The 24098-nt window shown below is 43.2% G+C and overlaps 1 long non-coding RNA gene across 3 annotated transcripts in view; it reads left to right on the top strand.

Moving 5' to 3' along the window:
- The window catches only part of LOC309812712, a 48340-nt gene extending 24613 nt beyond the window's left edge, over positions 1–23727 (top strand). For all 3 annotated transcript variants that reach the window (XR_014295383.1, XR_014295384.1, XR_014295385.1), the window contains 4 exons: positions 1375–1472; positions 8113–8425; positions 10800–10887; positions 22804–23727. This is a non-coding gene — a long non-coding RNA (uncharacterized lncRNA). The remainder of the gene's footprint in view (positions 1–1374; positions 1473–8112; positions 8426–10799; positions 10888–22803) is intronic.
- The last annotated feature ends 371 nt before the right edge of the window (positions 23728–24098 follow it).

Raw genomic sequence — 24098 nt, 5'->3', positions numbered from 1 at the left:
CTCATTTCCCTTACCTATGGTACCCCAAATTCTCCAGCCATGTGGTCTGGGTGAGGCTGACATTCCCCCTAGCTCCAAGGATGGACTCTGGCTTGGGCCAAATAGCAGGTGGCATTCTTTCTTCCCATCATGATTGCTTCAGAAATGGGCATATGATCTAAGCCAGTCCAATCAGAGGGAACCTTAGGACTTTTGCTAGAAATGCTGAGACACAGACTCTATTTCTGCTGGATGTGAATATAGAATCACGTAGCTCTGCGAGCTGTTGCCGGTCATCTTTTTTTTTGTTGTTGTTGTTCTCATTTGTTGAGTTCTTTAATAAGTTAATCAGCAAAGCAATAGGTTTTAAGTCCCAAATTGCAGTGGGCAAGGTACTGTAATAGACTCAGATCTTACAATGAGATAGTAAGATCTATACATTTATAATTATAAGAAATAATCAAGTGCTAAATCTTGTGGTCAGACAGGAAGCTCCAGGAATTCTGGAAAAGACTAGGTTTAGTCAGGGAAGGCTTCAAGGAAGAAGCAGCCTTGAAGAAAATGTAAAGATTTCGATTAGCAGGAAGGAGGAGTTGAACATTCCATTTGGTGGAGGTGCATTGGTTAAAATGAAATAAATGAATGTGCTAACAAACTTAATGAGTGTGATAATAAAAAGGTGGGTGTGGGTGCTAAGGAAGATAGTTTGGAAGGTAGAAAGGGTACATAGAGTGAAAGGAGCTACCTTTCTGGAGGAGTCAGCTTAAGTGAGGAAGAAGTTAGAGGGAAGATGAGACAGGTAAGATGGGGTCAAATGAGTAGAGGTCTTCCAAGGCAGGCTGAGATTTCAGTCTTAACCTGGTAGACAATAGGATTCTTAACAGATCAAGGAAGGTTTCCTGGAGGGGATAGTCTAGCACTCAAATAGAGAAAAGGATGGGGACATATGTCCACATAAACTGATACTACAGTGGAGAACAGAACAGGTCCAGGCTCATCAGAAAATTCTCTGTACAGTCTTGTTGTATACCCATTCCCCAGCAAGCCCATCGTAGGGTGCCGGTCATCTTTTAACGGGATGAGGGGATGGACTACTCAAGAATGGAACAGACATCAAAGAAAATGGACTACTATTATTTAAAAAAAAAAGGAAGAAAAAATCAAGTCCTCATCTCAAAATATGAATGCTGGATCAAGCTTTGCCTGGAGCTTCACTCATCCCTGGACCATTCAGTTATGTGAAAATGAATTCCTTTTATTGTTTGAATTTGGTTTTCTAAAGGCCGATGATTTAGGATTGGTCTTAGTGCCAGAGAATAGACATATTTAGCTTTAGAGTTTCTTCTAGAGGGAAAGGAAAAAAAAACAACTAAAAAACTTTTTTTGTCCTCCTAGTTTGTTCTAGGAACTATGTTAGGCCGGAGAGAGCACTGGTGAAGAGGCTTTGGTTCTGTAGTTGTACAAGTTTGGTTCAGATCCTTCAAACCCCAAAGGTGAGTCAAACTCCAAACCCAAAGGTGCATAGGTCCACGGCCCTTGAAGTACTTTATCTTCTAAGCTGCATATAAGACCTCGATTGTTCACTTGAGGGATTTGGGTTTCACAATGTCATGAAAGCTTTAGGTATTTAGGTGTTTAGCTTAATACAAAGCTCCTTATAGGGTGAGTAAATTTATATGCATTACCCTTGTACTGGGATAATTAATCCTTAAAGTGAAACTAAATACTAATCAGAAAGCTGGCTGATTCATAGAAGCCCATGTAAGTCTCCTTATTTTGGCTCGGTGCTTGGTTGGTTCTCTGAAAGCTGATCAGTACATTAATGTTCACAGGACCTGCTACTTTGCAAATCAGATGAAATCTCACTGTACCAGCTTCCCTGATATCCTGGGGAAAAAATTGGCCAACTACATCTTACTGGGCAGTGGGAGTTAGGCGTGTTTCTAAATCCATTTTCTCTTTGGGGAATGGAGATTGGGGTTTGATCAATTGTCAATAACTTGTGGCACTACAGGCAGGGTATTTACCAGTACCCAGATTTGGACTTGTTTATTTCCTCAAGTATGTAGCATAGGTGCCAAGATTCCCTGTCCCAGCTCGGGATTTACACCAAGGACATCTATTTCTAGGCAGCTGAGCACTCTCACTAAACATCAAATGTACCATCACATTTCTCAAGAAAGTGAAAGACACTGCCTATTTCTTTCACTTGGGATTCTTCTGGCTGTAAGTGATAGAAAACCCAACCCATTGTGGTGTATGCAGAAAGGGGAATTTGATAGCTTCTCTAATGGAATAGTGTAGAGGCAGATGCTGGATGCAGCCATGGCAGGAGTCGGGGCCTGAATGACATGATAGCCAGACTCTGCTTTATCCCTCAGTTCTGTGCTGCCTCCGTTCCCAGACAGCCCCTATCTTCATAGTTGCAAGGAGCTGCCTTTTCACCGCTAAACTGTTCCTATTGGGGCATATTTGAAAGGAGCAGCATGGAAATGGGGTTCTAACAGTTTATGCTGAAGTTAGATCAGGGGGCACTAATGAAGCTTCAGCAGGCTCAGGGGCCTTGAGTTAAGGGCAGTGATTTAGACCAATCTGCTCACGAACGAGGATCAGAGGCTCACGTAGAGAAAGGAACTGACTGGTCCATGATCAATAGCTGTCCCTACTTTTTTTCTCTGGACCCCAGATCCCAGATCTTCACACCAGGATCCATTGATGTCCTGACCCCCATGCTGGCAGATCTGGTTTTATCCCAGTTCCCGAGTAAGCCTGAAAGAGCTAAGAGAGATGTGAGATCTGGAATAAAGTCTATCTGGGTTTCTGTTGCTTCAGCTTTCCTGGAATTCTTCTCTTCCTTATTTTGGTGACAGTAAATTTCTTTCCTCTGGGGACATTATTCCATTTAGATCAGTTGAAGCCAATATTCTTTCACATGAGGTGGACCTATGACCTTGGTCAACTAAAGTTTATATTCCTCTGGTCACGGTGATTGATTCAGGGAAAGGATGTTACACAAGCTGGGGCAATCGGAGATCTTGCCAGAACTTCTACTCCAGAGCTACTGAGTGAAAAATCTTGCATTCGCCTTCTTGCCCTGCACAAATAGCTACAAGTTTGGAGCTGACAGTCACAGACCAATTTTGCCACTACAAGGAGGGAGCCTGTTTGGGAACGAAGCCAGCACAAAGGCGAGCAGAGGGGAGAGATGCGGGGAGAGAGAGAGAGACAGGGATTCCTGAATACTTCACTGCCTTGACTTTTTAAAATTATGTGACTTAATAAATTCCCTCTTGTGCTAATTCACATTGACTTGGGTGTCTGTCACTGGCAACACTAAGAATCCTGGCTAATTTGGTTAGGATTTCTTGATGGCCCACACTGTGGCTCGTTGACAGCTTTGATGGCCACCACGGGCATTCAGAGGTTGGGCGGATGCAGGAAGCAGGAGGGAAAGATGTTATTGGAGGTGGAAGTGATAAGCCAACACCCTCCCTGATGTGGTTCTATTCAATAAAGCCAGTCCTCTAAGTTGGGTTTAAGGGCAGTAGAAGTCTGGTACCTGGAAACGGAGGAGGCTTGTTTGTGAGCACAGGAGAGGTGACCCCTTTGGGAGAGGAAATTCTCAGGAATACCTGAGATCTTGCGACAGGGGCAGGACTAGAATCAGAGAGATAACAGTTTATTCCTCTTAACTCAGCCCCATTTTGCCCCAAGGCTGGTGTGTCTTGGAGAAACACCAGGGATGGAAAGGATGGCTTAACCTAGGGATAATCTACAAAGTGTGGTTGCTATGGTGATTATGTTAGATAATGAAAACATTAATCAGATGAAGGACAGTGGGGTGGGTTTCGTGGGGAACTAAGAAACCCTCCGGGTTAGAATTCACCTCAGGTAAAGAGTAGAGGCACAGAGGTTTGTTTCAGTGGACACAGAAGCATCATAAGACGGTGGGAGCTGTTTGCACAGCATATATACATCACTGGTTGTCTCAGCCAGCACTGAAAGGCTCTTGAGTGTGTCCTCAGGAAAAGAGTGCTGAGAATAAAAAAGAAGGAGTTATTTCAAGAGACTCTAGCAATACTAGGACATCAAGGCAGGCTGTGACAATGCCAAGGTGTCTAGGGGTGGCTTTGTGAGTCGCAGACTTTGGGGCCGCAGCAGGAGGGTGATGGAACACTTGTTTATGATCACACCTGAGATCCTCTAGTGACTCCAAAAATGGTGGAGGGACTGTGTAGGGGAACAGAGTTCTACCAATTTCCCTCGCAGGATTAAAGCTAGAGAAACACTTGGTTCTCCTCTTCGGATCCCTAAGATTAACTTTTGTGCTTTCAGTGAGCTAGGCTTCAGCCTCTCTGTCAACCCCTTGGCCCTCCAGCTGGCTCCCCTGGGTCCTGAAGCCCGAGGAATCCTCATCACTGGTGGACACTCTGGGGGGGGTTATTCAAATCCTTGGGGAAAAGCCTGGTGGTCAGTGTCTTTGGTGATTAAGGTAGTGAAATGAGAGCAGTGGTGGAGGAATATTTTTAGATGTGACAGCATTGGGTGTCCTCAGCCTTCCCACCATTCTGCTCTGGCGTAGAACCACTCTTTGTCTTGCTCTTAGATCTGCAGAGCGATACATCAAATGCCTAAACATGCCCAGCTTGGAAACATGTGATATTTATTGCCAGCTGGGAAACCAAATTCCTTTAGAACGCTTGCATAGGTTATGATTCTCTCCTCAGGCAATGGAGTAGTGATTAAGTAGATATTTGCCTACAAAACACAGATGACACTTCAGTCTTCGGGATCTTGGATTCCCGAAACCAACCTGTTAAACTGCGACAGGACTCACGCCTGTCTCTGAGATCGTGGACCGCAACTTGCAAACTGGCCCCTCTGAAACGGTTGTAAATTAAAGCCATTCCAGGGACAAGCCATCCCGGCTGAAGCTCATACTGAAACTCTGGGCTTTGGTGACACGAGGTTCATGTTAACTATTTGGGCAGGTCTGTGGGCTTTATATATGGTAACCACAGGGTTTGACAAGCTACTTAGGGGGAAGACAGGACAGATACCAAGTCTGGAAACTTCCTAAAGCATCTGGTGTGTCTGATTGCCACAGGTGTTTTCTAGGATGCCGTCCACATCTGATATTCAGGTGGGCAATATCAAGGTGACATTGTTATTTATTTCTGTGACCTGGCAAGAGCATAGGAGGTGACAATGCAGAGAGACATCTGAAAAGTTAAGAGGATCATGTCTCTCTCTCCATCAGATGCAAGGTGTTGGATTGCAAAGATGATCAGTCAGTTAGTTATCTGGGTCTTATCCCATTCAGTTATAAGTTCTGGAGATGGATAATTTTTTTCCTGTCTCAACTAGAGGACAGAGGTAGGTTAAAAATCTAAAAGCCACTCTTGTTTCTCAGGGCAGAGGGTTTATCTCAGTAATTCTTCAAGGGCAGCAGGTTTGCACAGTGCCCAGCACATAGCAAGACTTCAATAAATGTCAGCTGTGTTGTTAATATGACATGTCACAGAGGTGAAGGCCCTAGAAGACAATACACGAGCACTGGAATCTGAAACCTGGGTCTGAAATCAGGCTCCACCACTTCCTCGCTGTGTGACGTAGGGCAAGTTACTTAACCATTCTGAGCTTCAGCTCTTCATTTTGTGTTATGGTCATAATTCCAGGCTCCCAGAGAGCATAATTCCCTGAAAGTAAGTGGTTAATTGTACCCTATATAAGAGAGTCATCAAGAGGAGAAGGGGGGAGTGAAGAAACAGGAAAAACTTATGTTCCATTCAACTTGATGGGTGGGTCCTGTTATCTATTTAAATTTCATACAATCTTTTCTGACACAAATCCTCAAACTGGCAAATTTAGCATCGCTGTGCTTTAAACTTCCTATAGATATTTATTCTCTTTAACATGTTTTCTGCAAAGTAGAGTCCTTTGTGTTGTTTGGTCCTGGGCTGAGTAGTGGGTGGGGGAGAGGGGTTGGGTCAGGAAGTAGACTGGGCTGAGACCTACTCTTTGTGGGGTGGGTTGCACTTCATTATTTTGGATGGTTTAAGTACATGGCTATTCTAAGCCTGTGCAGCATTAAAAATACTCTCCTCTCCTTAGCAAGAGTGGTGTCACTAAAAATAACCAGGAAGTTGATGAGAAGAGAGTGGATAGGGTTTGGGAGGGTTGGGGGAGGTAAGGAGACCACTCCATGCAAATCCATTTTATAGCCTGTGGAACCTTCAAAAGAGGTGCAATAGTGGAGTAGTTAACTACCAAATGCAGTCCCTGGCCGTGCCCTTTAAGAATCATGCTTCTTATAATACTAGCCCAAATTTTTTTTTTTTTTTTTTGCAGTACGCGGACCTCTCACTGTTGTGGCATCTCCCGCTGTGGAGCACCGGCTCCAGATGCACAGGCTCAGCGGCCATGGCCCACGGGCCTAGCCGCTCCGCGGCATGTGGGATCCTCCCGGACCGGGGCATGAACCCGTGTCCCCTGCATTGGCAGGTGGACTCTCAACCACTGCGCCACCAGGGAAGCCCCAAATTTATTTTTAAGAGTCTGTTTTCTACCACAGTTTCTAGTAACTGTTGGGAATTTGGAGAAAAAAAAATCTCATAAAGGTTTTGACTCAAATGCTCTAATCTGGTCCGGTGCCATGCATAATAGGAACTGCACAGTGTGATGGAAACAACACTTAATTAGGAGTCAAGGGACCCGCATTCTCCTTCCAACTGTGCTTTTAGTTTGCTTTGCAATCTTGGGCACTTACTTTCCTTCTCTGGTCCTCAGTTTTCCCTAGATCTTCACCTAGATCATGTGGTTTAAAACTTTAAAAAAATGTATCTGTAAGGAATAGAAATGAATTCCTTGAAATGAGTCCTTTATGAAAAACGTAAAAGCTGCCCTAAGACGGGGTCCCTGTTCAACCCTGATGAACTCCCAGATTTCAACTTGAAATCGTACGAATTGAACGGCAGATTTTGATTTGAAAAACCACACAGCAGAGGATCTTCAACATCATGTTCAGGTCCATCATTCCTTAGACACATGTCCCATAATGAATACAGGAGATCAGAAGGTTTGGGGCTGGGGTGGGAGGGGAGAGGAACGCCTCTGAGCCTGAGGTCAATGCTAAGTGGGCACAGGGAGCAGTGCCTCTCGATGCAGTAAAATCAGAATGCAGAGGGGCTGGAGGGTCACATGGGTTCCTGGGACAGCACAGAAAGCCCCCGCCCAGGCTGGCTGCTGTGGAGGAAGAAATCAGGTCCTAAAACTCTGGCTGCCATTTGGCTGGAGGTGGCTGGGAAATGGTCGGCTGGCTTGGGGTCAGGGCACACCTGGAGCTAGCCCTGCCAGGGCAAGAAAGATACCGCCTTTGGGTGGTCCTGAAGGCACTGTCCCTCTCTGCTCATTGACTCTCAATCTGGGCCATTTGAAACCAGCCAGGCAGCTTTTGGAGGTAAGCAGAAAATACTTCACCTTCCCCTCTGCCAGGACAAATGTCACCGCTCTTTGAGGTCCAGCTCTACCCCAAAGCCCTTCCCGACAGTGGCAGCACCTCCGTTTAGCAGCCTCGGTGCACTTTTGGTCTGATCCACTGCTGAGTCCACCTGTGGGCCCTGGACCACCCTAGTTCCCAAACCAGTCCTGGGAAGGGTTGAGAAGTGTTTCTCAAAAGATGTTCCAGGGCTTCCCTGGTGGCGCAGTGGTTGAGAGTCCGTCTGCTGATGCAGGGGACACGGGTTCGTGCCCCAGTCCGGGAAGATCCTACATGCCGCGGAGCGGCTGGGCCCATGAGCCATGGCCGCTGAGCCTGCGCGTCCGGAGCCTGTGTTCCGCAACGGGAGAGGCCACAACAGTGAGAGGCCCCGTGTACCGCAAAAAAAAAAAAAAAAAAAAAAAAAGATGTTCCACAGAACTCTGCTTCCATAGGAGATGAACACATACTCCATGAAAAATGAAACTCATGGTCAAATACATTTGGGAAACGCTGAGCTAAAGTTAAACAGGTTTCTTCATTATGAAGCATCTCAGAGTTTTGAAACTTTAAGAGGCAGGCAGGTGCGGGCTTTCTAAACTAATTTATTTTAGCCCCTCTCCCTGACCCTCTCGGCCCCTTTTGTTTTCATCTAGCATTTGTTCGGTGATCTAGAATTAACTCTGGCGAAGGAAATGGCAGCCGAATCATGATCGCCCAGTTGCTGAGTTCAACCAACAATTTTTGAGCACTACGATGTGTCAGGCACTTGACTGTTGCTGGGAAGACAGAAAAGCGTGAGTTGCACACTTCCTGCCTTCCAGAGTCCATGACCTCCCAAGGCCGTCAAATAAGCAAATAATAGTTGCAAACACAGCATGACAGACTCTCCAGCTGGAGGATCTCCAGCACCGAGCACAGTGCCTGGGACCCAGGAGATGCACCTATCGGCTTGGACTGCCTTCAGCTGTGAGTAACAAACAATCGTCACATAATATCAATAGTTTACACAAGTAAGGAGTTTATTTTTCCTACTGTGGTAGACTGAATGATGACCCTCAAAGATGCCTTCATCCTAATCCCTGGAACCTGTCAATATGTTCCCTTAAATGGCAAAAGGGACTTTGCCGATGTGATCAAGGATCTTGAGATGGTAGGTTATTCTGGATTACCCTGAGGTCCCCAGTGTATCCTGACATGGCCTCATACTCACAAGGATCCTTAAAGAGAGAGCCAGAAGGGTCTGAGGGAAGAAGATGGTGTGATGACAGAGGCAGAGATTGGAGTGAAGCATGTTGCAGAGAGAGGATGGGCCTTGAGCCGAGGAACCCAGGTGGCCATTAGAAGCTGAAAAAGGCAAGGAAATGGATTCTTTCTTTGGTGCAGGAGGAATCAGCTCTGCCAACACCTTGACTTTTACCCCTTGAGACTAATTTTGAACTTCTGGCCTTCAGAACTATAAGAGAGTAAATTTGTGTTAAGTCACTAAGCACATGGTCATTTGTTACAGCAGCAATAGGAAACTAATACACCTACCTAACAAATATCTGGAAGTAGGCAGCCCAAGGTGTGTGCAGCTGCTTGAGAAAGTCATCAAGGGTCTGGTCCCTCTAGCTCCCGGCTGCGCCCTCCTTAGCGTCTGGCATTCTTCTTCGTGGCTGGAAGAAAGTGCTACATCTCTAGGCATCCTATCCACATTCGAGGCAGGAAGAAGAGGGAAAGACCAGGGGAAATGGAAAAAAGGTATTTCCTTGGAAGCCTTTTATTCCCATTCAAGGAAAGAAACCCTCCCTAGAGCTATCTGCCTACTTCTCATTGGCCAGAACTCTGTCACACAGTTACCTTTCGTTGCAAAGAAGGCTGGGAAGGTGTGATTTTCTTTTTTTAAACTGTGCATATTACTTTCCTGAATGAACTGGGATTCAGGTGGTAAGGAAGAAGGTGAGGAAAGATATTGGAGGGCAAATCTAGTATCTGCTACAAAGCTCAATAAACATCTGTTGGACTAAAAGAACATTGGAAGAAGGGAAAACTGGAGTCAAGTTGTAGCTCTATTAGCCCAGATGAGAAAGCGGGGGTGGGGGGCGGTGTATGAACTACAGCAAGGATGTGGGGATGGGCAGAATGGAGAGATTTCAGAGGTAATTTGGATCCACTGGGCTTGGTGATTGAGTGGAGGGTTAGTGATGATATTGATTCATTTCTGACTCAAGTAGCTTGGATGTGAGGCAACTCACCAGGATGTGGAATACAAGATGGGGAGAAGTTCTGGATGGTCTGATTCCAGGGTGTCTGTGTCTAGTCCTTCTCAAGGCTCTTTTGCTCAGAACCTGCATTGTGCCCGAGGTGATTTCTCAGCGAGCATGTACCTCTACTGGGTGATAGTTCTCTTTGCTTTTCCTCGTCATCCCTTTCCTGTCTCTCTACCTCTTACAATGATTCAGTCACAGGACCTTATCTTGTTCCCTCTGCCTGGCATTCTTGTCACTCCTTCCAGACCTGAGCCCCATGATGAATCCAGCCACGTTCTAGCCTATTCTATAGATAAAGCATCTTGACGAGATCCTGGTGTCCCTCCAGACTCCAGATGTGGGGGACTCTGACTCACTGACTCACTGGCAGAGGTCGTGCTGCATCTGGTTGGTTTTGGGTTTTGTTTTTGCAGGGGAGCAAGGGGAAGGAAGAGCCTCTGTTTATGGTGCTTCTGAGCACTTAGTCATGCTTGGAGTTTTCTGCTTCCGCTGTGGGTTGCTAGCTATGAAACTGGCCCTCAGGTACTCTTAGCCATCTTCTAGAATTAGGACCAAGGGTGTTGCTGCTCTTTGGATACTGGATTCTACAGCTGTGCATTTGGTGTTGGCCTTTGGAGCTAAGTCTATTTTTTTTACACTTGGATGAATGATTTGGGTTTTGTCTTGTGTGCCAGAGATTGTGAGTGTTCATCAATATCCATGTTTGCCCCAGGTGTCTGGCTAAATGACATTTCCCGGCCTTCCTTGCAGTTAGGAATGGCTGTGTGACTGAATACTAGATAATAGTAGAAATGAGGGGTGCCACTTCCAGGCCTGGCCATAAAATCCTTTGTAGGGAGAGACGCCCCTCCAGGAGATCTCCATAAGAGGACTTCATGGCCCTAGGGAATCATGGAGGCACAAGATGGGAAGAGTCTGGGTCCCTGAATCACTGTGTGGAAGGATGCTAGCTGAACACCTGTGTTGAACTGTTACGTGACAGGTGATAAACTTCTGTTGCGTTAAGCTGCTGAAGACTTGGGGTTGTTCATTATAGCATCTGCTGTTACTTATACACAACTAACACAATCTGGTTTCCTTTCTTCTGAAAGGAAGTGTAAGAGAATGGTCAAGAGCAGTTATGAGAAGGAGACTGTCTGAGCTCAAAATCCAGCTCTGCCACTAGCTGTGTGACTTGTGGTAAGTTACTTTACTTCTCTGTACCCAACTCGTTCATCCTTAAAATGGGGATAATAACATGACCAACCACGTAGGGTTGTTGTGTGGATGAAAGTGAAAACGTACGTACAGTGCCTGACGAGTATCTGGCACATAGTAAATGCAATGTAAGGATTACTTCTCACCTTTTCCTGTCAACCTCAAATTTTAATGATCTCAGGCCCCTTGGGAGGGGGCCAGCCAGACCCTAGGTATCCATTCCACTCCTCCTGGATACCTCTCTCTTCTCAATAATCCCAGGGATTATGGTCCCATCCACCCACATTAGCACGGAGCTACGTGCCTTATCATAGGCTTTTAACATTTTTATATGACTTTTATCTCCGTTTATGCTGTCTCCTCAGTTAGACTGAAAGCTCTTTGAAAGCAGGAACCATGTTGGATAATTTTATTTATTCAGAACAATAAACAGCACTGAGGAGATAGTAAGCACTGACTGAACTTGTACTTTAAAAACTGGATATGTTCTTATCACAATATAGTACTATGCCCATTCATCCTAACACTTTTACAGGACATAGATAAGCAACAACAAAAAAATATAAAGTGCAGCCACAATCCAGCATCACTCTCAGAGCACACAGCAGTTTGTCACTGGTTGTTCAGAAGTGTTTGGTGCTTTCATAATACGTATACTTCATGCTATGTGATTATCAGAGCTAATATTTATCGACCATTAACAATTTTCCAAAGACTGTGCTGAGAGCTTTGCTGAATCATCTCCTCTAAGACTCATAACAACAGTGGGCACTATTATTTTTCCCACTTTGAAGATGAAAAAACGGCATCTAAAAGAGGTTCGGTAATGTAGTAAAAGTCACACAGTGAATAAGCATAAGGTCTGGCATTCAAACAGAGATCTGATCGCAAAGACCCTACTTTATCCAGCAATTTCCTGCCCTATTCTTTCCCACACTGACTCTCTGAGCGGCCCCAGGCATCAGTGGGATTTGCCATGCCAGCTTTGTTAGGGTAGGCATCTGGCCCTACCTGTATTCAGTGCCCCAGGACTCCACCCCACCTGCTGGGAGCTGTAACTGACTCTTCAGATCCCCTGTGCCTGTGTGTGTGCCAAGGCAGATGTGAAGCCTTCAGCTGGACAGATTAGCATCTCAGACTCAAATCCGCCCCCGCATCTCATCTCAGACGCATCCAACACCCAGCGGCTCCTGGTGCTGAGGCGGGGCCGGCCAGGAGCCAGACAGTAGCTGGTGTCCGCCCATCGGAGCATTATCTGAAACCTGCATGGGATTAAGGGGAGAGCCTCCAGGCTCCAAGGGACGCTCCCTCAGCTGGGAATGACAATGAAGTCAGCAAGTTATCAGAACTTCAAGGGAGGGAGAGAAATCTCACGGGCATCTGTGCTCAAAAGGGGATGCTGGTGAAGGCAGTGAGAAGCTTGGACCAGGTCTCCAAAGTTAAAGAACACACAGGCTCTGACAGCTGCGAGGCCCAGCTCGCCTGGACACCTCCTCTGGAGCCTTTTATTCAGGGCTGGCCCACATTCATGTCACAGATTCTTACAGGGCTTTTGGGGGGATGATGACAATAATGCTGCTGGGCAATATTTTTTGAGCCTTTACCAGCACTCTGCCAAACACCTTACATACGCACGTCACATTTAACAGAACACACCAATGAGGAAGGGACTATTGTCACCTTGTTTCCATAAGAGGAAACTGAGGCACAGAGGAAAGAAGTGTCCGTGCTTGTAGAGCTCGGTGGTGTAGGGCCTGGGTTCTCCCTCAGATTTCTCTCATCTTCCACTAGCCTTAGCCCAGCTGCCTTATGGGCAGATAATCATGATGGCAGCCTGGCCTGAGAGAAGGAACACAAGCTTCAGCATCACCCAGATCTGGATTCAAATCCTATTCCCACCATACCCTGGTCAGCCTAGCATCCTCCAGCTTTGGCTCCTCATCTGTGAAATGGGAACAGCAGTACCAGCCTTCGAGGGCTGTGAGGATTCATGAAAGAATGCAGGAGACGTAGTATGTGCTGAGCAATGAGTGGTAGCTATAAATATTATTTTTATCTAGGGCACTGACCTCTGTAGTCTAGTGCTTCTGTCTTCTATTAATACAGTCATGTACTCATTGATTCATTCATCAAACACTAAGTGAGAGCTTACTTACTACATCCTAGAAATTGTGTTCTTTGCTGAGGATGCATCCTGTGTGCTGACCAGGTCTTTCTGTTAGGAAGTCTACATGTAGCAGAAACCCAGCTACAGTGGTTTAACCAAAGGAGGGATGATTTTCCTCCCTCGACCCAAAGTTTGGAGACAGGGAATGGGAAGCAGGGTGTGGAAGCTGCACGATTCCATCGATGCCCAAGAATCTATCTTTTTTCTCTACCAGCTTTGGTAAAGAACTTTCATCCTTGTGGTTGTGAGATGGCTGCTGGCTGCTCTACTACAGTAAGTCCCTTACATGCAAACGAGTTCTGCTCTGAGAGCGCATTCGTAAGTCCAGCAAAGTTAGCCTAGGCACCCAACTAACACAATCGGCTATATAGTACTGTATTGTAATAGGTTTATAATACTTTTCACACAAATAATACATAAAAAACAAACACAAAAAATATTACTGTAAAGCACGCAAAAGCACAACCACTTGTAGAGGATGCACGCACGTGACAATGTACACCAGACACATGAACTAACTAACGTGACTGGACATGCGAATGCACGTTCGCGTCTTTGGAAGTTCGCAACTTGAAGGTTCATATGTTGGAGACTTACGGTACTAGTTCTTTGGCCGCATTCCAGGAAGAAAGAAGAAGAAAGCAACCAGGAAAAGACACACTTATTTACGACAGAAAAGCAAAACTTCCCTGGATATCCCCAACAGACTTCTGTTGATGCGTCATTGGTCACCTCTAGCTGACACTGCAAACAAAATTGGGGTCTGTTAGGAAAGGAAATGTAAGCATTAGCAGCTGGGAGGCGAGTAGCTGTGTCACCAGCTGAGATTCTGTTGAAAAATAATAAGATTCTATTGAAAAGTGGTAAGAATCAATGAGTAAATTACTTAAACACTTTAAAGCAAGCCTAGGCATTTTGCCAAAAACTGTTGGTACTTTTACTTTGATATTGTATTTCATCTCCCTAGATTCTCACCCAAACCAGGTGCAGGAGGTATGTACCCACTCCCTGCTCTGGGCTTCCCATCCCACGGACAAAGGGTCTTGGCCAAGTGTACATTCCAGAGCAGGTGGGTGGGGCTCGCTCTGTCTCCTGCCTCCTTTTCCCAGTCTCAGCTGTGGTATGGCTGAAAGAACAGGGTGTTTGGAGAGGAAGGACGGGGAGGGTGGAGGAATGTGATGGGCTGTGTAGATCACAGGGAGGTGTGAAGGCCCTTGTGGATCATGAGTGAGACTGAGGGCTTTGGAGCTTGACTGCCCAGATTTGAATCCTGGCTCTGTCACTATTTGTGTGACCTTAGCAAGTTCATTACCTCTGAAGTATAGATAATAGTAGTGGGAATTTAAATAAATTAAGACATGAACAGCTCCTGGCATAAAGCAAGCACACTATGAATATTAATGATTACTTTATCAAGACGCGTGGATTAGCTCCTAAAGACAATGTTGTAGGGCAAGGGTTGGCAAACTATGACCAGAGGGCCAAATCTGACCTGAAGCTTGTTTTTGTAAATAAAGGTTTATTGAAACACTTTCATGTCCATTCATTTACGTATAGTCTAGGGCTGATTTCACACTATGGATGGCAGTATTGAGTGGTCACAACAGAGACCATATGTCCTGCAAAGCCTAACATATTTACTCTCTGGTCCTTTACAAAAGAAGTTTGCTGAGCCCTGTTATAGTGAAACCTGCAATGCTAGTTTAACTTCGGGACTCAAAGAGATCAAGAGTCAAACTTCAGTTTTTCTGCTTACTACTTTTGGGAACTTGGGCAAGTGACAGCTTTTTTTTTTTTTAAGATTTTTTTTGATGTAGACCATTTTTAAAGTCTTTATTGAATTTGTTACAATATTGCTTCTATTTTATGTTTTGGTTTTTGGGCCCTGAGGCATGTGGGATCTTAGCTCCCCGACCAAGGATTGAACCCACACCCCCCTGCCTTGGAAGGTGAAGTCTTAACCATTGGACCACCAGGGAAGTCCCAAGTGACAGCTTTTTAAAAGATCGTTTTACTTCAACTGAAAAATCAGGAATCGTAATTCCTCTTTCCAGGGATGTTGTAAGGATTAGATACAGTAGAGATGGACCACTGTGCCCTCAGCAGGTGCTTGATAAATAGAACCCATAATTTTCATTATTGTGGAAGGACTTTAAGCAGAGATTGGTATAATCAGATGTGCGTTTAGAAAAAAACCTTGGAGACAGTGTTAATTCACTAGGGCTACTGTAATAAAGTACCACAAACTGGGTGGCTTAAACAACAGAAACTTATCTCACCGCCTGGAGGCTAGAAGTCTGAGATCAATGTGTCAGCAGAGTTGGTTCCTTCTGAAGATATGGGAGGGAATCTGTTCCATGCCTTTCCCCTAGGTTCTGGTGGTTTGCTGGTAATCTTTGGTGTTCCTTGGTTTATAGACACATCTCTGCCTGCATTTTCACATGGCATTCTCCCGTGTCCGTCTCTGACTCTGTGTTCAAATTGCCCCCTTTTCATAAGGATGCAGTTGTATTGGATTAGGACCTGCCCTAATGACCTCATCTTAACTTGATCATCTACAAAGACCCTATTTTCAAATAAGGCCACATTTACAAGTATTGGGGATTAGGACTTCAACATGTTTTGAGGGGCCATAATTCAGCCCATAACAGAGGATGTGAGGGGCTGTTTTGGTGCTGGCAAAACTAGTGGTTGGACAACCAGAAGAAGGCTCTTTGGATGACCAAGTAAGTCAGAGGTGGTCAGGTGAGAAAAGAGGATGGTTGGAAAAGCATCAGGAATTAGGGCCAAGATAGAAATATGGAGGAGAGGAGGAAGAGTTGACAGTGACATTGAGACTTCTTGCTTGGCCAGCAGATGAGTTGATGAGGCCACTGTTGAAACTGGAAGGAGGCACTTGTTTGGAGAGAGCAATGGTGAGTTCATTGAACAGGAGAGTGGTTATGTGGAGACAAGAGGAGGGAAATTCAGTGAAAAGGGGAGTGGGCAAAAGAAAACAGCATGTATTGAACATGTAGTGTGCCACGTATCATTCTGGAGTAACAAATGGTAACTTATTGAGGTGAGCCATGATTAATACTTCTTGATGGCGAGATTAAGTCACCCACAGCTAGAGTGGACAAGCTTTGGGGGGAACCGGATGTTGGGAGACTGGCTGGATATCTTCTGACGTCATGGCCCTGAACTTCTCTTTAATAACCATATTTAGAAACTCAAAATGGATTAAAGACCTAAATGTAAGACCAGACACTGTAAAACTCTTAGAGGAAAACATAAGCAGAACACTCTATGACATAAATCACAGCAAGATCCTTTTTGACCCACCTCCAAAGAAATGGAAATAAAACCAAAAATAAACAAATGGGACCTAATGAAACTTAAAAGCTTTTGCACAGCAAAAGAAACCATAAACTAGATGAAAAGACAACCCTCTGAATGGGAGAAAATATTTGCCAATGAAGCAACTGACAAAGGATTAATCTCCAAAATTTACAAACAGCTCATGCAGCTCAGTATCAAAAAATCAAAAAACCCAGTCCAAAAATGGGCAGAAGACCTAAGTAGACATTTCTCCAAAGAAGATATACAGATTGCTAACAAACACATGAAAGGATGCTCAACATCACTAATCATTAGAGAAATGCAAATCAAAACTACAATGAGGTATCACCTCACACCAGTCAGAATGGTCATCATCAAAAAATCTACAAACAATAAATGCTGGAGAGGGTGTGGAGAAAAGGGAACCCTCTTGCACTGTTGGTGGGAATGTAAATTGATACAGCCACTATGGAGAACAGTATGGAGATTCCTTTAAAAACTAAAAATAGAACTACCATATGACCCAGCAATCCCACTACTGGGCATATACCCTGAGAAAACCATAATTCAAAAAGAGTCATGGGGCTTCCCCAGTGGCGCAGTGGTTGAGAGTCTGCCTGCCAATGCAGGGGACACAGGTTCTTGCCCCGGTCTGGGAAGATCCCACGTGCTGCGGAGCGGCTGGGCCCGTGAGCCATGGCCACTGAGCTTGCGCACCCGGAGCCTGTGCTCCGCAACGGGAGAGGCCACAACAGTGAGAGGCCCACGTACCACACACAAAAAAAGAGTCATGTACCCCAATGTTCATTGTAACACTGTTTATGATAGCCAGGACATGAAAGCAACCTAAGTGTCCACTGACAGATGAATGGATAAAGAAGATGTGGCACATATATACAATGGAATATTACTCAGCCATAAAAAGAAATGAAATTGAGTTATTTGTAGTGAGGTGGATGGACCTAGAGTCTGTCATACAGAGTGAAGTAAGTCGGAAAGAGAAAAACAAATACCGTGTGCTAACACATATATATGGAATAAAAAAAAATGGTCATGAAGAACCTAGGGGCAAGAAGGGAATAAAGACATAGACCTACTAGAGAATGGAGTTGAGGACATGGGGAGGGGGAAGGGTAAGCTGGGACAAAGTGAGAGTGTGGTAGTGTATATATGGACATATATACACTACCAAATGTAAAATAGATAGCTAGTGGGAAGCAGTCACATAGCACAGGAAGATCAGCTCTGTGCTTTGTGACCACCTAGAAGGGTGGGATAGGGAGGGTGGGGGGGAGGGAGACGCAAGAAGGAAGAGATACGGGTATATATGTATATGTATAACTGATTCACTTTGTTATAAAGCAGAAACTAACACACCACTGTAAAGCAATTACACTCCAATAAAAATGTTTAAATAAATAAATAAATAAATAAATAAAAATAGAAAGGGAATGTCATCATTCTTAAAAAAAAAAAAAAGTCATGTACCACAATGTTCATTGCAGCTCTATTTACAACAGCCAGGACATGAAAGCAAACTAAGTGTCCATTGACAGATGAGTGGATAAAGAAGATGTGACACATATATACAATGGAATATTACTCAGCCATAAAAAGAAATGAAATTGAGTTATTTGTTGTGAGGTGGATGGACATAGAGTCTGTCATACAGAGTGAAGTAAGTCAGAAAGAGAAAGACAAATACCGTATGCTAACACATATATATGGAATCTAAAAAAAAAAAAAAAAGGAAAAAAATGGTTCTGAAGAACCTAGGGGCAGGACAGGAATAAAGACACAGACGTGGAGAGCAGAGTTGAGGACACAGGGAGGGGGAAGGGTAAGGTGGGATGAAGTGCGAGAGTGGAATGGACTTGTATATACACTACCAAATGTAAACCAAATAGCTAGTGGGAAGCAGCCCCATAGCATAGGGAGATCAGCTTGGTGCTTTGTGACCACCTAGAGGGGTGGGATAGGGAGGGTGGGAGGGAAATACAAGAGGGAGGGGATATGGGGATATATGTATACGTATAGCTGATTCACTTTGTTATAAAGCAGAAACTAACACACCATTGTAAAGCAATTATACTCCAATAAAGATGTTAAAAAAATAGTAACCATATTTAGGCATCAACCCTACTTGCCTCTCAATGAATGTCATTCTGCACTTGTCAGGAACTGCCCTTATCCTGCCCAAATGCTTCCTGTTCTGCCGGGTAAGCACATCTGGTGGAATCAGGCCAATGCCACATGTTGATTGGTTCCTGCCCAGACAGAAAATGTACTGGAGGCTTCCTGGCTAGTGAACACTATTTTTTTTCTTAAATAAAAGCCCAATCTCTTATTTCTCAGTGTCCCTATCTGTATAATTCAAGATTAAATGAGGCAAAGTGAATCAGTTATACACACATATATATCCACTCCTTTTTAGATACTTTTCCCATATAGATCATTACAGAGTATTGAGAAGAGTTCCCTGTATAGCAGAAACTAACACAACATTGTAAATCAACTATACTCCAATAAAAATTTTTTAAAATAAAATAAAATAATATTCCAACCAAAAAAAAAAAAAAGATTAAATGAGACAATGCAAGCCAAGCCTGAGCACAGACCTGGGCATGTTATAAGCACTGAATGCATATTAGCTTTTCTTATTGTTATTGTTATTTCTGGTTCTGGTGCCTGTATCTGTTCTCTTTTGCTCTCGGTTCTTCTTCCACATTACTATCGGAAAGAGCTTCCCTAAAATTCAAATCCGATGCAGGGACTTTTCTGCTTCTGTTTGCTCCCCAATGCCCAAGGAATAAGATCCAATGAACTCAGCTTGGTGACCACCTCCCTCTCCAACCTCATTACCTACCATGCATCTCCTCAGACTCTGCTCCATCACCACAGGACATTTGACTCTTCTTGGATAGATCAAGGCTTGTCATCTCTCTGTGCCCTCTCTTATTCTCTTTCCTCTGTTTCCATACCTGGTAAACTCTTAGACTTTCCTCAAGACTCAGACCAACCATGGTCCATCAACCCTCAAGGTCACCTTCAGCTACTCCCAGGCAGAGTGATATTCTCCACTTTCTATGGTTCACAGTTCTTTGTCCCTAACAATGAAATAGCGTTAACCACATGCCATCAAAATACTCTGGTTACTCATCTGAAACCAGCAACTTGGGTGCAGGATAGATGTTTTTTCTCTTGGTAAGCCCTTGAGATTTTTGTGATTAATGCAGGTGGATGTGGCTGCTCTTTCTGTTGTGAATTCTTCCATTCAATCTTTCTTTGATGTAGTTATTCATAAAATCTGGATATAATTGGTGAATAAAACAGACACATGATCTGCCCTCACAAGGACCACTAATCTAATTTCTTATCCATTTCTCACATGATCCAACAACAAAAAGGATTTTCCATTTTTGCTTTTGGGAGTTTGTATTATCAAAATGAGTTTTCCCACGCACTTTCCAAGAGTGAAATTACCTTATAATATTGAATTTATTTTTTCCCTTCACTCATATGCTCTTATTTAAGTTTTAATTTTTTAAAAATCAAAGTCAAGTATGTGTCTGTAATCTAAAAAGCTAAACCTCTGTCCCAGTCTTCCCCACCTGAGTTCCATTCCTTAAACTTTTTTTAGCTGTTTCATGCTGTTTTTCTAAGTGTTATGTTTATATTGCTATTCATGACTTATCACTTTGGCTATTGCCTTAACTTTCTATTAAGGAAGATGAAAATTTAGCACCCTTATTCCATCCTCTGCCTTCACTTGTCCTTGCTCCTTCCTCTTGATAGACTTATAGGCTAATGCATGATAACTCAAAAAGTATTCAGCATTTACAAGTTTGCCAGCCATTACGCTCAGCCCCAAACCCACCTTCTGCTACTCTTCTCTGTGATGCTGGTGCTGGGACTTTGTACCTTACATTTTCTCCTTTACCAGCAACTTCACAGAGGAGATAGGGAGGTCAAAGGAGAACTTCTCATTTCTTCCTGTTCTTGTCAAAGTCACCCTGGCAGTTGGTTTCAGCCTCCAGCTTGTTTTAGTACCAGGCCCATGAACCCTCTCAGAGCTACAGCACCAGCCAGCACAACCTCTTTCCCCAACTCTGTTGAGGGCTTCTTCTGCTCCTGCTTCTGTAAGCCTAACCTCTTGACTACTTAGGTGTCCAGCACGATTTACTCAAATGTATATTTTTTGCACCAATGACTTGAGAGGCCACCTTTATCATATACTAAATTTCCAAATGTACCTGGTCTATTTCTGGATTTCCAATTCTATTCCATTGGTCTATTTGTCAATTCATGTGTCAATCCTGTTTTGTTTGTTTGTTCAAATTATACTGGTTTTATAGCATGTTTCAACATCTGGTAGGGTTAGTTTCCCTTTTTTAGTGTTCCCTGGTTCTTCTTCCATGTTTGTTTTTCCATGTGAACTTTTCTAGTCCTGCAGGTATGGATGATTCTGATAAGATTAGTAATGAAGAATTACAATCTTCTGAGTCATTTCACTGCACTCCTGCTGTAAGTGGCACACAACTGAAGTCCCTCTTTGGGCTGAAAGCTGCTCATCAATGGATTTACACGCCTCGTGATCTATACTGCCCTATTGCACTGTGCAGGTCTGTGGCAAACAACTCACCAATGCGGTGATAGCTTTAGCAAAACATGACTTTTAACAACAAATCACAGCCCTTTAACAAGGAAAGGTGCTGATGCTTTTAAATGGCTATTAGAATATCAAAATAAACAGGATAAATTTTTAGCTAAAAAATCACACTCAGGTTCAAGGAGCAAGTTACTTAGTAGCAGAACTCATTGCCCCCAAAAGGAAAAGTCACACAGTTGGTGAAAACCTAATAATGCTAGAAAAAATAAACTGAATAAAATGGTAGGAAGAGATACAGGAGGAGAAATGGAAACATTCCACTTTCAAGCCATTTGATTAGTCAATGCATGGATGACACCTCACATGATGATGTAGAGGTCTGTGTAATAAACCAAGAAATAATAGGTTTTCTATTGAAGCTGATGAGTCAATAGATTTCATCAGTAAATGTCATGATGTGGAATTTGCAAGATTTGTAAATGATGGTGAAATTCAAGAAAACTTCTACTGCTACCAGAAATGATTGTCTGAAACAAGCAAAAAACCATCTCTATATATTTTTTATAGATACAAGATGTTTTATTTTTATTAATTTGTATATTTGTTTATTGACTGTTTTCCTCCAATAGAATGTAATCTTCCTTTTTTTTTAAACATTTTTATTGGAGTATAATTGCTTTACAATGGTGTGTTAGTTTCTGCTTTATAACAAAGTGAATCAGCTATACTTATACATATATCCCCATAGCCCCTCCCTCTTGCATCTCCCTCCCACCCTCCCTCCCCACCCCTCTAGGTGGTCACAAAGCACCAAGTTGATCTCCCTGTGCTATGCGGCTGCTTCCCAATAGCTATCTATTTCACATTTGGTAGTGTATATATGTCCATGCCACTCTCTCACTTCATCCCAGCTTACACTACCCCCTCCCCGTGTCCTCAAGTCCATTCTCTACGTGTGCATCTTGATTTCTATCCTGCTCCTAGGTTCTTCAGAACCTTTTTTTTTTTTTTTTTTGGATTCCATATATATGTGTTAGCATACGGTATTTGTTTTTCTCTTTCTGACTTACTTCACTCTGTATGACAGACTCTAGGTCCATCCACCTCACTACAAATAACTCAATTTCATTTCTTTTTATGGCTGAGTAATATTCCATTGTATATATGTGCCACATCTTCTTTATCTATTCATCTGTCAGTGGACACTTAGGTTGCTTTTATGTCCTGGCTATCATAAATAGTGTTGCAATGAACATTGGGGTACATGACTCTTTTTGAATTATGGTTTTCTCAGGGTATATGCCCAGCAGTGGGATTGCTGGGTCATATGGTAGTTCTATTTTTAGTTTTTTAAGGAACCTCCATACTGTTCTGCATAGTGGCTGTATCAATTTACATTCCCACCAACAGTGCAAGAGGGTTCCCTTTTCTCCACACCCTCTCCAGCATTTATTGTTTGTAGATTTTTTGATGATGGCCATTCTGACTGGTGTGAGGTGATACCTCATTGTAGTTTTGATTTGCATTTCTCTAATGATTAGTGATGTTGAGCATCCTTTCATGTGTTTGTTAGCAATCTGTATATCTTCTTTGGAGAAATGTCTATTTAGATCTTCTGCCCATTTTTGGATTGGGTTGTTTGTTTTTTTGATATTGAGCTGCATGAGCTGTTTGTAAATTTTGGAGATGAATCCTTTGTTAGTTGCTTCATTTGCAAATATTTTCTCCCATTCACAGTGTTGTCTTTTCATCTTGTTTATGGAAAAACTATCTATATTTAGTGTTTTGTCTTTATATCTAGAAACACAAAGTCTGTATTGGAGAAACTGTGTTGGTCGCTGTGTTGATGAAGGCCCATTAGCAGTTGGCTCCAGGAGAGGTTTCTTCATACAGAAATTTGGTGGCTTTTCAGAGGGATTGTTCTCAACAGGAGTTTGAGCTGAAAAGTGAATGGCAGGGATACTTTGAGGAAAACCGTTGGCCAGATTTGCTGAGATCTTTGAAGGTGAAGAATGGCTGCAGAAATCAGCCTACCTCGAGGACACTTTTCATCACATGGGCCAAGGGAAGAAGTCTCTGCAAAGCCTTAGGAAGAATGCTTTGACTTCAAGTGTGAGATTCTTGGGAAAAATCACATTGGGAGAGGACTGCTTGACATGTTTCCACTGGTGCTTAGGCTTGCGAGACAGGAAGGCTAGTGGTGTGCAAGGCTTATCATCAACCACCTAGAAGATCTGCAGGACCAAACTGAGGAGTATTTTCCCTCCCTTTGGACACACGTGTCTGCCAGGATGAGGGACCCTTTCTCTGAATCTTCTGCTCTGCTGGAGAACTTGACTTTGAGAGAAGGGGAAGAACTCTGCGAGGGGCAGTCAGATAGTACATTGGAGATGAGGTTTACTGACCTGCCCCTTACAAGATCTGGTTTCTGTGAAGAGGAATATCCAGGCTTGCATAGGAAATCAAGGGCCGTTTTGGTACAGTTTTCAGCTTCCTACATGTGTGAGCAAGCTTTTCCGTGTGTAACACACACCAAGAGTCCGGACATAAACTGTCTCACTTCAGTTGGAAAATCTGTATGTACTGATCTCAGGTTTGGCCAAGAATTTAGTATTCATGCAGTAAAAAGAAAAAATTATTTTATTATAAACATAACTTTTTTTAATGCATGCACAGGCCTATAAGAAATCAAGAAACCAACACATGTCTATAATTATTTTGGAATAGCTAGGCCTATAGTTAAGTCTGACGATGTTAACAAGAATATTTTTTTTCAAAGTCTTGTATAAATTTTCTTAGGCTATATTTTTATTCATATTGCTTTGGTTTATGATTTCAGTAGCTTTACTCTTCAACAGTGTCAATACATTTTCATGTTTTAAATAACATGTAAAAGAAATGGACAAACTTTATTTAGATTAAATATATAAAACCGATCTTTAGGAAAATTAAATTCTGTTTTATCTTAAGCCAATTAGTTCACAGAAATGTATTGTGTTCTCCTTATAACTTTTAAAAATGTGTAAAAAGAAAAGATCGCTTTCAAGAAATGTTAAGTGTTATTGATTATTTTTTTAATAAAGTTTGACTTAAAAA

Source organism: Mesoplodon mirus, assembly GCF_964341445.2.
Source record: "Mesoplodon mirus genome assembly, chromosome: 11".
NCBI classification, from domain to species: domain Eukaryota; kingdom Metazoa; phylum Chordata; class Mammalia; order Artiodactyla; family Ziphiidae; genus Mesoplodon; species Mesoplodon mirus.
Note: the sequence above shows the minus strand (reverse complement) of the source record. Positions and strands in the feature narration are given on the sequence as shown.